We start from the raw sequence: 12,694 nt of genomic DNA, 5'->3' as shown, positions 1-12,694 counted from the left end.
ACATCTACCCTCTCTCTCTGCCCCTGTTTCCATGCTGGCCGAGAGCCGAGTTCAGTTCCAGTGGTAGCAGCATTGATGGGAGAGGGACCACTTTTAGATCTCGAAGAATAAGAATAAAACATGTAAAAGCTGGCATAGGGCGGGAGACTTCTCACACCTACCCCACTCGCATTGTTCTCTAAAATCTTCCAAATTGAGTCAGTGGTATTGCTAATTCTGAGTGACCCTTGTTTGTAAGAGGTACACTTGAATCAGGGTTGATCTGAACATAGATAATAAGTGAAGAGCAATGTTTTCTGCTTATATGTAACATGGACCTGGATCCTACTTGACTTTTTCTTTGAATAATCTGTTCCAATAATGTCGGCAGATGGCACTAAGCTAATCCGATACTCCCTGCCCACCACCCTATTATCTCGTACCCAGGAATCTTATCTGTATGACAGATGTTCAAGGTTGGTGGTGACATGTTAACTGAGCCATGTGCAGTTCAGAGGGGCACTCTTGTCTCTAGTAATCTTGATACCAAGCAGAAATGACAAAAAGATATCCTGATATGTGGATTGGGTGATGAAGATTAGGGAATGTTTGAGAGTTACCTGCACTGAGGGGAGAAAATGTAGATAAAGAAAGAAAGAAGATGTAGTAGCAAGTCCTCAATAACACCAGCATTTATGATTTTGATACAGAGGAATCATCAAAGAGTCTGAGATGGGGGTGCATGTAGGAGGTGGCCTACTGTAAGAAAACTGAATTTTAATAATCCATACTTAAAAAATAAATAAATAAGGAATTTTTATTGACTTCCCTTGCATTACAAAAAGAACACCATATAACAATCCAGCACCCTAAGGTATTTAAAGAATGATATGACTTACCCAAACTTGAGTTTGTTTGCAGTTTTCTAGATTATATCGTTTTTGTAAAATGGGGCACATGTCTACACGCATTTCAGCTTATGTGGCCGCTCTTCCAGAGGTGGGAAGGGTTGGTCTTGTTGCCTGGCTTACTAACTTCACAGAAGGATCATTCAAGAGGCAGAGAGTCGAATGACCTTTAACGACCTTGCCTTCAGTGGTATCCATGGTGAGCAGCTTCTGGTTACCGCTGTTCAGAAAGAGCACCCTAGGTGGCCCCGGATGCTGCATTTCAGAAGAGGAGCAGAGGCACCGCCCCTGGGCATCACCCAGGGGAGGAAAGTGTGAATAAAAGCAAAGAGATCAGTTTGAGAGCTGTGGCCCAGGACAGGGATAATGTTGACGTAGACCACGGTGGCGGTGGAGTTGAGAGAGGATGGATTGGAGATCTGCTTTGGACTTAGAACAGAAAGTGCAGGGATTAAATGTGGAAGGTGAAGAAGAAGGTGGAGTCAAGAGTTACTCTATGTACTACCTGTTTTAACCAGCTAGGTTGCCATTCCGGAGCTGGGAAGACGGGGGGAGAGGAGGGAGATCTAGGAGTGAACCTCAGAGTTATATATAGGAATGCTAATTGGGTGACATCTGTGAGACAGTCAAGTGAAAATGTCAGGAAGCCTCCTGCATAAGTGAATCCAGAGACCAGAGGCGGAGGCTGAGCTAGAGATGGAAACATGGGCCACCAGGGCTGGTGAGGGTGTTTAAAGAAAGAAAAAAATGGACTTAGTACTGTCAACAATTAGAGTCTAGACAGAGGGGAGGGGTCTGGACTGAGAAGGAGTAGCCAGGGGGGTGAAGGAACTCAGAAGATCATGCTGCCACAGAGCCAGATGACTGGTTGATTCAAGAAGGTAGCAATGAGCTCTTTGGAATGCTGCTGGTGAGCTGAATGATACAGTGCTCATACATTCTGGAAATACAGAAGTAATCAGGGGACTTAAAAAGGCCATTTACTAGAGAAAGAAGCCAGAGAGGTGAGCGTGGCTGCCGTGTGGTGGGAGGCGAGGAAGTGGGAAGCCGGCGTGGCTGGCGCCATCAGGAGGGCTTTCTGTGAAACTGCACTGCTGATGAGAACATCAGAGGAGAATGTTTAAAGGCAGGAGAGAGTAGGCATACTTTTATGGTGGTGGAGACAAACCAGGGGAAAGGCTTGCTGCCCAGAGAGAAGGGAGTGGTTCAGATCCTTGGCTGCACATTGGGATGACCTGGGAGCTCTGCGGACCGCTGGTGCCTCAGTCTCCCCATCCAGACGTCCTGAGCTAATTTGCCTGGAGTGCGGTGTGGGCTTTAGGGTTCTTGAAAAGCTCTGCAGTTCTTGGAGCCATGGCTGAGAAGCACTGACTTCCAGAGTGAAGTCCTTCAGCAGATGGGATCCAGGGAACAGATATCCAAGAGCCTGACGAGAACACTCCGTCCTCCTGTGTGGCAGAAGGGAGCAGGACAGGGCGAAAGCACGGGCTCCTGGACCCCGCGGGACCAAGGAGGACAAAGGTTAGGGTGTTGGCATGTTGTGATTTTCTTTTCCTCAGTGAAGTGTAAAACAAAGTCATCCGTGGAGAACAAACAGCAAGGAGAGGGATTGGAGGCTTGGGAGAGACGACAGGAGAGTTGAGAATGGGAAGTGGGCTTCGTACAGAAACATGGCCGGCGGGTCCTCCTTGCTCCCCAGCACACATGGGAACTACCACAATCCCCCAAGTCCTTGGCCTGGGAAAGTCCCAACATTTCTGCCAAGTCCTCAGGGACTTCTGTCCTTATGGACATCTCTGCCCCTAGAATCCCATTTCTCCAGTGCTGACCCCAGTGTGGCCTCAAAACCAACAAGACGTCCTCAGGACGTCTGTGAATGTCAGAAGCTGACTGCCGTCTGGTGGGGAAGGGGAGGAGGAACGATGTGCCCTGGTTCTGAGACGTGGAGCGCAGCACAGTCTCCTGCAGGGCTTGAGAGCAGACTTGGAGCAGCGTCCTGAGGTTCACTAGGTCTGGGGTAGGCCTGAGAACCTGCATTCCTGACCAGTTCCCAGGAGATGCTGATGCTGCTGGTCCGGAACCACACATAAAGAACCACTGGTTTACATAATAACCATAAATCAATAAATGCAAAACATAGGAGAGGATTTTTACTCTTAAAATTTGATTGACTCCTCCCCAAACCTAATCCCAGTCTCCTGTCTACCTGCCTCCGCTCTCTCCTTCAGTTCTTCCTTGTTCTCCAACCTTCTCTCCCATCCTCTCTTCGGAGAAAATTCTCTCTTCTCCCATGCAGAGCATTCAGCAAGCTTTCTTATCTTGTTGTTTGGGCTCCTCCAAACAACAGGCTTTTGGGGACCACACACTTTTTGAAGGCCATTCCATTTCCTCCAGAAAAACTCTGGTGTCAGCTTTTAAGATAATAACTTTTTATATTCAATGAAATGGGGGAGAGAGGTCATCTTCTCCTTTCAGTCACTGTGTGATTTTCCCAGCCCAGAAGCTAAGGCATAACCCTCAAAGGGGACCTGTGTCATGAACCCCTCACACACTCCGCTCCACGGTAGCCTGGCCATCACTCGGTTTTGTGTTTCCACGCGCTGATTCATAACAAGGGGCTCTCGGAGACACGGTCTGACACTTGGAAAGCAGCTAAAAAGAGAGGGGTTTGCCAGTGCCCAAGTAGAAAAGATAAGTCAGAAATTGTCCAAAGAGAGCAAGGTGAGCAAGATGCTGAAAACAGCACACTAGTGTGGAAGGGGGTCCCAGGTGGCTCGTGCACGGGGTTGGAGTCACAGACACGTGCAGTGCTTACTGATGAAAGAATGCTCAGCTGGGCGCCTGGGGCCGTCCGCTGGCTTTGCATTCACAGGCCATCTGTCCCCTTAATCACTAAGTCATTAATGGGGATTGAGAGCAACACCACCCTAGTGAGGGCAGCGGTGGGCGTGGGAGAATCACTGGCTATCCGTCTCAGTTAATAGCACCGGAGGGCTTCAGACCCCTTCTGTGAGGGAGCCCGTCCCCAGGTACAGAGAGAATTGTACCCTCAAAGGCATCAAGAGTGAGCTGGACAGTTATTGTGAATTGACCTTGTTTTTCTGACCACTCAGACATTCCAGATTATTTCATATGTTTTACTATTTAAATTCAGAATGTTCCAGATAGATTGATAGTCTAGTCTTAGGGCCAGATAGTGTGTTCTGAAAGATTTAGGTGTCCCATACTGTGCTTTGTCCTCCGTCAGGGGAAGTACTTGGTTGGTTGAGCATCGTTTATTATCGTGAGTAGTTTTCTCCTGCTGACTGGTTCCCCCCACAGCTCCCATCAGTGACTTTCCTGACCTCACTCAGCCTCATGTCCGGCACCTACCACAGGGCCTCGCACACACTTAATATTTAATGAGTACTTGCCACATTGACTTAATAATTCCAAATCAATCCTTTTTAGGTTCACTCCACCTACTATCACAGATAAGTTGTAAGTGTAATCTCACACCATACCATCTTAAAAACCATCAATAATCTATACAATACGTGTGGGAGTGTGTTTGTGGGAACATGCGTGAGTAGGTTTTTTCTCTTGACATCTGACACCAATTAGCACCTGGTATTTCTACCTTTTGATTCCATGTGATTTTTGTATTCTCCTTGAAACCAAGAAATCAATTAAATTTAATGTAAAAAGTCAATAAATTTCTAATATCTGGATGCTTTCAATGTATAGTAAGTAAATATGACCAGCTTGTATTTTATTATGAAATTCATCCTTATATTATTTGCTTTGTAATTATACGTGTCTTTTAGACCCTTCAGTACAGAATGGAGTAATTCACTAGGACTGGTATTTCTCAGGGTAACAATGACCTACACTTATTTGTTTTGGAAACCCTTGTGCCTGGACCAGAATTCACACCCTCAGACTAGAGTCATTCATCCATTCAACCCATAAATATTAGAGCATGTCTCTCCCCATGCCCGTGGCAACATAATTGGGTAGGACAAAAGTATTATTTATTTATTCACAAATACGAAAGGGCAATGCTAAGTTAAGCACCGGGGATATGGCAGTGAAAAAGACCATCTTTGCCCTCGTAGAGCTTCTACCAAAGTTTTCACAAGTGTAAAAAGTACTAAAATAAGTCATGGCACAACAAGAACATATAACAGGGGCATCTGGCCTAGCTGGGGAGTGGGGAGAGACAGGTCAGTGGCTCATCTCTGTAACCTCTCTACCCTCTAGAATAGTGCTTGCATATAGAAGCAATCAAATCAAATTGCACTTTTATGAAGTTTTAATAAAGCTACGTGAAAACATAAGCCCTTATTATTCAAACCTTCTACTTAATAAAATTGCATATATCACTCTTCCCAGTGTCCAAATCATTGGAGGCTCGTTCGTAGTTTTATGCCAAGTGAGCATCATTCAGTGAGGCATTGCAGTCCTCAAGAGCACCAAGTAAACATCTTTTAAATGGCATGTAGGAGACCCCAGAATCAAGGTCCAAAGCTGTTCGTGAGATATTTCTGGGAGGAACAAGTTTGAAAGGATTTAATCCAAAATCACATTCATCTGCCAACTCGTGTGTTTTACAAATCCTTACATGTGTATTTCTAAGAACGCTCAGAGCCAGTGTCTCCCTGCAGTGTGTATTTCGGGAAGCAGGATCCTTCTCTCATTCAGTTTAGCGTGGTGCTAGGCACAGGGTTAATGCTCAATGAATGTCTACTTAACTGAATCGGTGGCCTTCACTCTGAGAGGCAGGGAGAGCGTTATTAGCCTCATATTTCAAGAGAGGAAACAGACTTTGTGGTACTGCATAAATATCTCAAGGTCATATGGAAAATTATGAAACAAGCTAGGGTGAAGACTTAAATGTCCTGGTTCAGTAAGGATACGCTCTTTTTTTTTTTAAACCAGAACCACTGGTATCCTGTCTTGTGTAATATAGTAAACAAGAAGTAGATGCCAAGCATGAACCTTCTGTAATGTTCTAATCAACACTGGAAAGTCCTGCCATTTAAAATGAATAAAAATAAAACCAGGTTGATAGCTATAAGATCAAATAAAGGTTTTCTTTGCCCCGCCCCCCAAAAGTAAGCATGCCTGCAAGGGCACAGACTCCTTTTGAGGCTATGTGCTAAGCAAAGAATCTCTGACATTTTTCTCTGCAGCATTGTTTCATGAATAATAGTCTATCTTCTGAAGATATTTGAGTATACTGAAAAGTCCTTAACCAGCAAAACTGGCAAATTAGCACAAATCAAATCAACTTCTCAAGCCGATCTGCGCTATAATGTAATGCAACATGTTTGCAAGGACCGTCAATGGGCCCACTTGCCTGTGTTTTATAGATTCATTCGTTTGTGTTAGTAGGAATGAAGGCGGGCCTCTAGAATGCATTAAACCATCTTAGGAAGGTAATGGTTTGGGAACCTTCCAGAGAAAAAGAAAGCACAGACTCTGGAAATGCCATTTCTTAGTATGCCCCATGGACAAGAAGTTACAGTACTGCTAACAGGCCTTGAGCACACGGCCTGGGGTCACACCCCTTCTGATTTACTCTGAGATGGAAAACGTCAGAATGACACCAGCCTGGAGCACGTGTGCTCTGCAGAGGGAGCCGCCCCCTCGGAGCGGGGTGCAGTCGCCCAGCCCAAGTCTTTCCTCTTTCTTTAGTGATGATCAGCTTTTATACAAAAGGGAGGCGAGTACAAGTTATTCCCAATCCCCTCACTCAAAAATGTTCCCTTCACTGCAAAGGTGACACATTTTGCCTTTCTGAGGGACCAAAGTATTCTTCCTTCTAAAGGATGAGGTCGAACCCCGGCTCTGGTTTCAGCAGGCCGGCAGTCTTTCCAGGGGGAACCCGCAGGGCGGCTTTTCTGGCCCCGCAGTTTTCTTTGACCCCGAGTTCACTCTGCCAGGCCTGACTTCAATGACTTTGGGAAAGACTTGAGTTACATTTAAAATAGCATGTAAATAAGCAAAAGATTTTTCAGCCCACAGACGTTATCCAGATACCAAAATCAATAGGCTCAGCATTCATTTTGACATGTGTGTTGTAAACACTTACTTCCTCTGGGTGGGGAGGCAAGTGGTCATTTCCAAGGGTACCTGAAATCGGCCCTATTGAGTCACAGCATTTCCCAGCCCACAATGTTCTTTTTTAAACCACCTCACTCTCCCCACCCGAGGAGCAGTAAAATGAATGAGATCACCCTTGTTTACTGCTTGCCTCATGTTAGTCACCTGGAGGGTGGTTATTTACAAGGCGTGTTGAAGGTCTGTTCTGGAGGCAGAGCTGCTGGGTACAGTCGATGAGGGTATTGTGCCACACTCACCAAAGGTGCCATGTGGCCTCTCTTTTCCTGTTGGGTTTTATGCTGGTGCTAGTTTGCCAGGGGTCATTTAGGCTCAAGAGGCTGTCAGCAGGTCCATGTGCTGCCACCCCAGCTCCATGAGCTGCCTAGACCTGGCTTCTCGCAACAGTTCTCACGTAATCGCCACACCTACATATAAGCACACACACGCACATGCATGCACATACGCACACCTGCCTTCTAACACTTCACATTGTTGGCTTTCTAGAACTCTGAGTTCTTGGTCAGTTTGTTTTTCTTCTTGGAAGTGTCCTTCATTTTACTAAGTGGAGAGTAAGCTCTCCCCCTGGAACTAGCAAAACCCCGCTAGGACTCTAACACAAACCACGGTTTAAAACAACACCAGGACGCCAACAGCAAGTCTCCGGAGGCAAACGATTAAGTTTTCCTGGTTTTGTCAGCCCAGCAAACAGGGAGTTTTCTGGCATTTCCATAGTCACGTGTTTTGTTTGTTTGTTTGTTTGTTTGTTTGATTGAAACTTTGGACAACTATATTTTAAAGTGACAGAGCTGAATAAAAATGTGAAATAAAGCAGTTCTTTCCGCCCTCAATCTTCTTTTAAAGTCATAAATAAACTGACAATGAAAACCAAGGCTTCCGGCTGACTGCCGCCTGGGTGAGGACTCCTGCTCCTGCCGCCCTCAGGGAAGATTTACTTCGGCTGCTGGAAGGAAAGGGGTTGCTGAGTCTTGAGCTACGGAACTCAAGATTCATCGTGTGTGCCACGGGAATTTATACCTTCCCATCAGTAGTAACCGAAACCCAAAGGCAAATCCTTCCCTCTCTTGGGTCTCTCTCACTCGCCAAGCTCCGGGCAGCCCCCAACCCCATCCTCACAGCAGGATTCTGGTGCCGCACCCCCAGGCGCACTGCACTGGGTGCTGGGGACCCTGAGCTGATCCCTCGGACTCAACAGTCACAGTCCTCTTGGGAGACAGCTTAGTACTCGGATCCTGGCTTCACCTTTGACTAGCACTGTGGCCTGGGGAAAGCTACTTTACCTTTCTCATCTGTAAGATGGGATTAGATAATAGTTTCATCTGTTATGAGTTTTAATGAGTTTATTTGTTTTTGTACTGCACTTAGAAAGTTCTTGGCACATTGCAAATACTGAACATATGCTTTTTCAATAAACAAATCAAAGAGCAATTTCCTCTAGTGGGATGGATGGTACCACAGCATCCTTAGGACCCTAAGGGACAAGGCTCAATCCAGCCCATGCTGGTAAGAAAGGGGCTCAGGGAGACTTGAAGAAGGAGGAAAAGTTATGATTATATGATGGTACTTAATAAGAACATGGATAATTAAAAAGTGTACGACCATACTGCTCTTGAAGAAAAATTAAGACATAAAAGTTGAACTTGGTAACCTCTTATTAAATTGGTAGTTTCACTTAAATGACACTACATTTTTAAAAACATTTTTTCTGCCCTGGCTGGTTTGACTCAGTGATTAGAGCATCAGCCCTGTGGACCAAAGAGTTTCGGGTTCGATTCTGGCCAAGGGCATGTACCTTGGTTGCGGTTCGTCCCCGGTCCGGGTTGGGGTCATGCAGGAGGCAACTAATTGATGTGTCTCTCTCACGTTGATGTTCTTCTCTCTCTCTTCCTCTCTCCTTCCCTCCCTCCTGCTCTATCTGAAGGTAAATGGGAAAATATCCTTAGGTGAGGATTAAAAAAAAAATGAAAGAAAAACTCTTTTTAAGATAATGAAAGTCTTGGAAGCATAAAAAGAACTTAGAGATCTACAAAAACACAGACACAATTAACCTTTTGGTGTATTTTCATCTATTTAATGTATTTTTGAATGTTTTAATTTTTAATTGACAATTAATTGAATACATTGTCCTTTTCAAATATGCACACAAGTACTCATACACTCATACATATGGTAAAAAAAAACCGGACTTACCCTTCTTACCATCCAATCCTAGAGAATCTCCAGAAAACAAAACAAACCCCTTTAACTGTGTCTTTCGTTCTGGATACTTTGCTATAATTTTACATATGAATGTCTGTCTATAAATTCATCTGTAGAGTTTGGATTTTTTTTAACAACAAATGGTATGGTGTTGTGCATGTTACTTTATACCTTACTTTCTTGCACAATATATCTTGGAGATTTTCTATATCAGTACATAATATTCTTTTTAATAACTACTGGATATGGTTGTATCATAATTGATATGGTCCTTTATTTACAAATATTTAAATTGCTTCTCATTTTCAATATTGCATCCCATTCTGTATTTAATGTCTCACATACACTTTGTACAAATGTATTTCTGGAAGTAGGTACCTGGAAATAACTTTGCTTGGTCGAAGTGAACTCACGTTTTAGATTTGCATAGATATTGTCAATCACCCTCAGAAAGGCTGTAGTCTTTGTAATAGAGGCGCAGCACACGAGAGGACCCATTTCTTCATGCCCTCATCGGCACTAGGTATTACCATTTGTTTTAAAATTTGCCAATATTTGCCAATAGTAGGCAAAATGTGATGTTTTGTGGTTTTAGTATGCATGTCTCTAATTATTAGTAAACGTGAGCATTTTAAAATTTGTATTTCTCTACTTGTACGTTTCTGGGACACTTCATGTGAATTAAAAATTGAAAGGAAGATACAGACATGCACCTCTTAATCTATCAGTAAATTTTGTATATAGTGAAAGAAAGAGATCTTACTGAAAATTTTTTTCTCACATGAATACCTAGTTGTCAACACATTTATTGATCAAATCTGTCATTACCTATTGCTTTTAAATAACATCTTTATCATATGCTAAGACTAAATATACCTCTAGTTCTACCCTTATTTATTACTATGCCAAAATTACTTTTAATTACAACCTTGTTATCATTAGCTTTGATCACAGTGGTGTTCTAAAGACAAACACAGGAAATCTTACAGGTGTACAAAAATAAGCATTCATCTCGTGGTTCTGGGACTTGGCTGTGGTCGGGCCAGAGCAGACGGAGCTTGGTGGGCCAGCTCTGCTTCAGGTGCGAGCAGCCGGAGAGGCTCTACCCGACCGCATGGTTGTGCAGATGCTCTGCTCCATCCGCCTGTGTCTCTTCCTCCTGTGACCTGTGGGCTTGCTGGGATATGTTTTTATCATAGTGCTGGCAACAATTCAAGAGCACGTGCTTAACTGTGCAAGCTCATTTCAAACCCCTACTTACATCACTTCTACTAACAGCCCTGTAAGCAAAGTAAGCCCAAAGTCAAGAGGGGGACATTCCACTCGTTACAATCCAAAGGGCATGGTTACAGGAATGGGTGAATTAGGGTAGCAAGTTCAACTTATCATGAGGCAAGCTCCCAGATTTTCTTTTTCAACATTTTAAGTTTTGCCTATTTTTTTCACATTGCCCTTTCAGAAAAACTCTTTTTCAATTACAGTTGACATTTAGTATTATTTTATATTAGTTACAGGTGTATCACACATTTATATAACTTACAAAACGATCACCCCAATAGGTCTAATACTATCCTGGCACTATACGTAGTTATTACAATATGATTGACTACATTCCCTATGCTGTACTTTACATCCCTACAACTAGTTTACAACTACCAATGATTACTTCTTAATTTCTTCACTTTTTAACCCAGCCCCCCAAGACCTGTCCCATCTGGCAACCATCAGTTTGTTCTCTATCTATGAGTCTATTTCTGTTTTGTTTGTTCATTTATTTTGCTCTTTATATTCCACACATAACTAAAATCATATGGTATTTGTCCTTCTTTACTTGACTTATTTCACTTAGCGTAATACCCTCTGGGTCTATCTATGCCGTCACAAATGAAGAAATGTTTATTTAGGTCTTTTGCCCATTTTTCACTTGAATTGTTTGTTTTTTTTGGTGTTAAATTATATGAGTTCTTTAAAGATTTTGAATATTAACTCCGAACAGGGTCTATTGTTGGTGAATATGTTCTCCCATTCAATAGGTTGTTTTCTTGATGATTTCCTTTGCTGTGAAAAATCTTTTTAGCTTGATGTTTATTCTTTTTCTTGTTTTCCTTGCCTGAGGAGATATGAGGGAAAAAAATATTACTAAGAGTAATGTCAGAGAGTTTACTGCATGCATTTTCTTTTTGAAGTTTTATGATTTCAGGTCTTCTACTTAAGCCTTTAATCTATTTTAATTTTATTCTTGTATCTGGGGTAAGAAAGTGGTCTCCTTCCTTCCTTCCTTCCTTCCTTCCTTCCTTCCTTCCTTCCTTCCTTCCTTCCTTCCTTCCTCTCTCTCTCTCTCTCTCTCTCTCTCTCTCTCTCTCTCTCTCTCTTTCTTTCTTTCTTTCTTTCTTTCTTTCTTTCTTTCTTTTTTAGGTATCTGTACAGTTTTCCCCAAGAGCACTTACTGTATATACTGTTCCTCTTTGTCAAAAATTAATTGACCATATAGGTGTGGTTTTATTTCTGGGCTCCCTATTCTGTTCCATTGATCTATGTGTCTGTTTTTATGTTAGTACCATGCTGTTTTGATTACTATAAACTTGTAATATAATTTGATACCTTCAACTTTGTTTTTCTTTCTCAAGATTGCTGTGGCTATTCAAAGTTCTTTTGTGAGATTATTTTTTTCTCTCTCTTTCTAATAGTTCATTATTAGTGTATAAAAATAACTGATTTCTGAATATTAATTTTGTATTCTGGTACTTCACTGAAATCACGTACCAGTTCTAATAGATTTGTGTGCACTCTTCAGGGTTCTCTCTATATTATGTCATCTGCAAATAATGACTTTTTTACTTTTTCCTTTCCAATTTGGATGTCTTTTAATTATTTTTATTATTATTATTATTTTTTTATCTGATTGCTGAGCTAGGACTTCCAATTATATGTTGAATAAAAGTGGTGAAAGTGGTCATCTTTGTCTTGTTCCTGATATTAGGAAAAATACTTTTAGTTTTTCCTTTTTTGTATGATATTTGGTGTGGTTTGTCATATATGGCCTTGACTATGTTGAGGTGTTTTCCCTTTATTCTAACTTTGATGAGAAATTTTCTCATAAATAGATGCAGGATTTTGTCAAATGTTTTTCTACATCTATTGATATAATCATATAATTTTTACCATTCATTTTGTTTATGTGGTGTATCACGTTAATTGATTTGTGGATATTGAACCAACTATGCATCCCATGAATACATCCCACCTGGTCATGGTGTATGATCTATTTAATGTACCACTGATTCAGTTTGCTAACCTTTGTTGAGGATTTTTGCTTTTATATTTATCAAGGGTATTAGTTTATAATTTTCTTTGTCTTTAAATTATTTATTTATTGATTGATTGATTGATTTGTTTGTTTTTGTTAAAGATGTTTCTCATTTTTCCCCCATTGACACCCTCCTCCCCTTTCCCCGACCCCATCTCCAGCTTTGTTGTCTATGTTCATTGGTCATGCATACCTA

General features: G+C 42.1%; 1 protein-coding gene across 2 annotated transcripts in view; it reads left to right on the top strand.

Moving 5' to 3' along the window:
* Positions 1-12,694, top strand: part of F13A1 (coagulation factor XIII A chain) — a 183,916-nt gene that overhangs the window by 63,572 nt on the left and 107,650 nt on the right. The window lies entirely within an intron of this gene.

Source organism: Molossus molossus, unplaced genomic scaffold (assembly GCF_014108415.1).
Source record: "Molossus molossus isolate mMolMol1 unplaced genomic scaffold, mMolMol1.p scaffold_m16_p_12, whole genome shotgun sequence".
Lineage (NCBI taxonomy): Eukaryota > Metazoa > Chordata > Mammalia > Chiroptera > Molossidae > Molossus > Molossus molossus.
The sequence above is the reverse complement of the archived record's forward strand: the minus strand, read 5'-3'. Positions and strand labels throughout refer to the sequence as shown.